Here is a 6,258-nt window from a genome sequence, read left to right as displayed (position 1 = left end):
GTTTTATTGTTTCTGCGCAGGGTAAATACTGGCTGCTGTATTTTTACACTGCAATATAGATATCAGTTTTAGTGTTCCCGCTAGGCTGTTTTAGCGGGGCGCTGCGCCCTGCCCGATTTTTAAAGTGAAAAATGCGCCCTGCCCCTCTGGCAGCGCCCCGCTAAACCAGCCTGCCTTTGTCCCCGCTATTTTGACCGGGGAAGCCCGGCACCGCTGTACGTAGCGATGCCCGGCAGTGTACAGCCTTCCGGGTGGCCGGGTCTGCCCCCTGTGCATGACGCCGCCGGCTGCGCCCACCCCTTTGCGTGACGCCGCCGGCTGTGCCCACTCCTCTGCGTGATTCCGCCGGGCACGCCCCTTTTCGTCACGGCGCGGCCCGGGCACGCCCAAAATAGTGACGTGCCCGGTCCGACCCCCCCGCCCTAGTTCCTAGAAGGAACACTAAGTTTGAAGTACACCCCCACCCAAATCTAACTCTCTCTGCACATGTTACATCAGCCCCCCCCCCCCCCTCCAGTGCACATGGTTTTGTCCATTAGAGAGTGATTGTGCCTTTCCGAGTGAAACAGAATAATCCAGGGCTAGGCAACACCGGCCCTCCAGATGTTTATGAACTACACATCCCATCATGCATTGCATCAGTTTCAGCATGGCCACATAGCAAAACTAATGCAAAGCATCCTGGGATGTGTAGTTCATTAACATCTGGAGGGCCGCTGTTGCCCAGCCCTGGAATAACCCCTATGCCAAACTAGCTGTGTTCTGTAATCTTTGTTTGGCAGTCCCTGGAAACCACTTCAGCCACACTATATACTGCTTTCTTTTTTTTTTTTTTTAATTCAATAAATTTTTATTGGTTTTTTTATATGCATTAGTACAAAGAAAAAAAAAACAAGAACAAAACATACACATACAAGCAAGACTTAGTACAGAGTTGCGAAATCCCTCATCCATTCGAGGGTTACATTATACAGAAATATAATGGGTGATGGTTATTTATACATACAATGGTACAGTATATATATTGATAATCATTCAATATACGATTCATGGTGCTAATGAACAGTCAGCATCCCTAGTGTGCGGATTAGCTTCAGGTGTGGTTTAAGCGCATCGTGTGCAGGTATCTTATAGAAAGTATTTCAAGAGAAGGGTGCAGGGAGTGTGTTGGGCTCTGCCCGTTGCAGGCAATCATGCCAAACTGCGATATGTAGCATTTGTAGTTGTATAGGTACAAGGCATCAGTATTCATTAGACAGGGTATATTCACACATTAACTAACTATAAAGTGTTATTGTTGGTCTCTACTCATATTAGAAGATTTGTTGCATAGTAGAATATTAACCCCAGGGCGCTGGTATTTAGGGGGTATTTCTTGTTGCATAAGTAGACTCCACCCATTTATACCATATGGAGTGAAACTTTTTCTCACTATTTCTGGACAGGTAAACAAATTTTTCATGACTCACTGTTTCGTTTACCAAGGAGATCCAGGCTGTTATACTCGGGGTCTCACTCCTCATCCACATTCTAGCTATGATCACCTTGGCTAGAGCACATATATTGATCATAAACCTCCTATCCGTAGCAGTGAGAGCCTCTTCATCAAAAGCTGAGAGTAGACAAGAGCCAGGGGTGATCGCATTCCCGGGGATGCCCGCATCCCTCAGAAAGTCAGTGACAGCTTTCCAGTATGTAGTTATGCTAGGACATGACCATAATAAGTGGAAAAAGGTACCCTCTGCTGCATTGCACCTGGGGCACACCGAGGAAGTGGTTCCCCCTATACGATGCAGCAACGTCGGGGTCATGTATACCCGGTGTAAGATATAATACTGTATCTGTTGGAATCTGATACTAGATGTGGACAATTTGTGAGCCTCCAATGCGTTTGACCATATTTCATCTGTCATAATTCCCAGGTCAGCTTCCCATTTTGACCTAATGGTGGGGAGAAGGTCTGAGTGCGATTTTTGTTGTATGGCCGAGTATAGGGTAGACACCAGGTGCCCTCCCGAGATCCCCTGGATCAATGTTTTAAGAGGGGAATTATTAATAAGGGAACCTGATGTGGGTCCCACTTGCTTGTTGAGAGCATGTCGTATTTGGAGGTATCTATAGAATTGCGAATTGGGAATGGGGAAATCCACCTGTAATTCCTGGAAAGTTTTAAAGGTGTTATTTTGGTACAGGTCGCCTAGAGTGAACACATCCCACCTATTCCATGTGCTGTCTACCTCTAGAGAAGCCAATTCGGGCAGGGCGCTAGTATTGAGTAGGGATATCTCTGGGTCCCATCCCTGACCCCCCATAATTCCACAAACCAGTCGCCATATAATTATCGCTTGCCTGATCAGGGGGATTCTAATATTTTTTGTGGAACCGGCTAACAGGGTTTGTAGGGGAGAGCCTGCTGAGGAATGCTGAGCAAACAGTTGTATGTGCAGAGTATTAGTATCTTTTACACTCAGCCATTCCCATGTAAAACACAGCTGAGCTGCATAGTAATAGTACCTGAAATCAGGTAAGGCCAGGCCACCTAGGTTTTTGGGTCTAGTGAGGGTTTGAATGCTTACCCTAGGGCGTTTTCCTGCCCATATTAAGGAGGAGAGGAGACTTTCGATTTTTTTAAAGTGTTTCTGGGGAATATATATTGGAGCTTGCTGAAGAATGTAGAGAAGTTTCGGTTGGAAGACCATTTTTACCAGATTGATTCTTCCAGTGACAGTTAGTGGTAGTTTGCTCCAAAGCGGCGTTTTTGTGCGGAGATAGGTTATTTGTGGAAGAAGATTCAGTGAGATATAGGAGCTGGGTTTGTTTGAGACCCATATTCCTAGATATTTAAAGGTGTCAGACCATGGGAGTGGGAGTTGCATGGGGGGGGGGGTCGGTACCTTCCCTTTAAGTGGTGTGATAGAGGATTTGGACCAATTAATTAATAATCCGGAGTGCTGACCGAACTCCGTAATGGTACTGAATATTAGGGGTAGTGATTTGGCGTAATCATGAATAAATAGGAGGATATCATCCGCATATAATGCTATTTTGTCTTCCCTGGTCCCTATTTTTAGGCCAGTAATGTTATTATTTTCCCTGATCATACAGGCCAAGGGTTCGATGGCAATGGCGAATAGGGCAGGGGACAGGGGGCAGCCCTGCCTTGTGCCTCTGAACAAGGGAAACGGTTGGGATAAATATCCATTCACCGAGATCCTAGCTGTCGGTGAAGCATATAGTGTTTGAATAAACCCGATAAATTTCGGTCCGAAACCAAAACGGTCCATTACCTCCCACAGGTAGTTCCACTCGACAGAGTCGAATGCCTTTGCTGCATCCAGGGAGGCAATAGCCGAGATGGACTGGTCCTCTCTAGGAGTCTGTAGGTGTGTGAACAGACGTCGGAGGTTAATGGCGGTGGTTTTATTGGGCATAAAACCCGTTTGATCTGGGTGAATTATATGCATTATGATTCTATTAAGTCTAGCAGCCAAGACTTTGGCCAGTATCTTGATATCTGTTGGGAGCAGGGAAATAGGGCGGTAGGAATCGGGATAGGAAGGGTCTTTGCCTGGTTTGGGGAGAACGATAATTATAGCTTCCGACATTGATGCCGGGAGCCTACCATCATCGAATATTTGTTGGGAAATGTCGAGTAAATGAGCTGCAAAGAAGTTAATGTGTTTCTTATATAGCTCGGATGGAATTCCATCAGAGCCCGGTGCTTTGCCACTGGGGGAGGCCTGTATAGCGGATATTATTTCTTCAAGTGTAAAGGGAGAGTCCAAGAGGTTGCGATCTTCAAAGGATAGAGAAGGGAGTGGGATGTTACAAAGGTATGTTTTGAGATCCTCCACTTCAGATGAGGATTTGGGGGTGTAAAGATTCCTATAATAATATACAAATTCGTTGGCAATGTCAGGGGTTTGAGTGACTGTTTGGCCGCTCGCTGTGTGAAGTTCTATAACTGTACTGGGGCCCCTCTCCCCTCGCATAAGTCGTGCCATATAGCTGCCCGGCCTATCCCCAAAGGCATAAGTCGAGTGGGAGGTGAACATTAATTTGTATCGGGTTTTTTCTAGAAGATATGATTTCCAATTTTTTTGGGCGCTCAACCATTCTAGTTTGGAGGATTCTAATTTATCCGTGAGGTATTTTAATTCGGTTTCAACACACTGTGTTTCTAGTTCTGTCTCTTGTTTCTTATAGAACGTTTTTAGGTTGGTGACCCTTTGAATCAAGGTCCCCCTAAGGAAGGCCTTAAAGGCATCCCACAGGACGTCCGCAGCCACAGTGTCGGAATTCTTTTCAAAGAACTCCTTCCATGTCGCCTCAAGGTCCAAACCTGTTCCCATACGGGTCAGCCAAAAGGAGTTAAGTTTCCACAGTGACTGACCTTTTTGGCCGTTGAGATCTAAGTAGAGTGTAATTGGGGAGTGGTCCGAGATGCCCCTACTCTCATACGCCGTGTGGCGGATCCTAGGAATCAGGTCTAGTGTAATCAATGCCAGGTCAATCCTGGAGAAGGAGGAGTGGGAGTGGGAGAAACATGAGTACTGTTTAGAGGTGGGATGTTTCACCCTCCAAGCATCCGTTAGGCCCATCTCTGCCACTACTCCCGGGAAGTGTGACGGCCTGGTTTGTGTGAGATGTTGTCTCATAGAGACCTTGTCCATTGTGGGATCCAGCAGATTATTAAAGTCTCCCATACATATAGAGGCCGTGCTGGGGTAAGACGCCATAAATTCGGCCACCTTTTTAAGGACAGAGGGAGAGTACGGGGGGGGAATATATACCGCCATCAATAGTATAGGGAGAGAATTTATTAAACAATTTATGAACACGTATCTACCCCAAGGGTCGATTTGGACATCTATCGGGGAAAAGGGAGCAGTTTTCTTAACGAGTACAGATACTCCCCTGGAGGAGGAGGTGTGGGTAGAGTGATATGCCCATCCCACCCAGGGCTTTTTGAGGGACAACACTTTACTCCCTGTTAAGTGTGTTTCTAAGAGACACACCACGTCTGAGTTGTAGTTTTTTAATTGCCTAATTACCAGGGACCTCTTGACCTTGTCATTGAGACCCCTCACATTCCAGGAGAGGAAATTTAATGAGGCCATGTCACAGTATTAATGTGAAGGGGAGTGAACAGATAACCCAACCTCCTGCACCTGCGCCATAATACCTGGAGTTTTTTTTTTTTTCCCCACCACTGCAGTACTAAGTGAAACATTATGCACCAGTCTTGCTGACAAAACAAAAACATGTAAACAATAACATACATACTCCTATTAGTCAATAGGAAAACAAAAACCCTGCCCCCTCCCCGCATACCAATACCCAACTGTGGCATACTTGGATCCCAAAAAACAAAACACTATCAAACTAAAAGGTAGGTGAGGGTTTCACCTTAAGAACCTAAAAAAAAAGTAACATTACCCAACTAAACCCTGGTCATCATAAGAGGTGTGAGGGCAAAGAATATAATGACTACCGGTCATTGACCTCCCTCCTTAACCTTCTGTAGTGACTGGGTATGTCCGCCCGGGGTACCTATATAAGATTATAATAGAAAGGGAGCTCTCTAAACAGTGTGAGCCGAGATATGGTGTCACATCAAGATACGTCTTCCCTGCGGTCCCTGGAAACACATAGTAAATATATCAAAGACAGTCTAACAAAACATTTACTTATCCCAATGTAGTCGATGGGGCGATGGCTGCCTGGTATCAGTCATTGTTAAGCGCCCGTCTCTGCGGTCTATGTCTGTCGAGCCACGCCGCCGCCTCCCGTGGTGTTGAAAAGAATTTCGTTTCTCCGTCTGCGATAACTCTCAGTCGTGACGGGAAAAGCATACTGTATTGTATGTTAAGTTCCTTAAGCCTCCGCTTTATCGGCACAAATTGTGCCCGCTCCTTCTGGACGTCCATCGCAAAATCAGGAAATACAGAAATGGGCGACCCATTCCACTTGAGGGGACCCGCCGTACGTGCCAAACGAAGGATAGTGTCCCGATCCCGATAGTGTAGAATTTTGGACAGGAACGTGCGTGGTGGAGCTCCGGGTGGAAGTGGACGTGTTGGGACTCTGTGTGCCCGCTCAACCGCAAACTGACCAGAGAACTCCTTTGCCCCAAAGAAGTCAGTGAGCCATTTTTCCAGGAATTGTTCTGGCGAGTTTCCCTCTTCCCTCTCAGGCAGGCCCACAAATCGGATGTTGTTACGCCTGAGGCGACCTTCCATATCGGTCATTTTCTTG

The sequence above is a fragment of the Crinia signifera genome, chromosome 4 (genome assembly GCF_055691185.1).
Source record: "Crinia signifera chromosome 4, ASM5569118v1, whole genome shotgun sequence".
Lineage (NCBI taxonomy): Eukaryota > Metazoa > Chordata > Amphibia > Anura > Myobatrachidae > Crinia > Crinia signifera.
The sequence above is the reverse complement of the archived record's forward strand: the minus strand, read 5'-3'. Positions refer to the sequence as shown.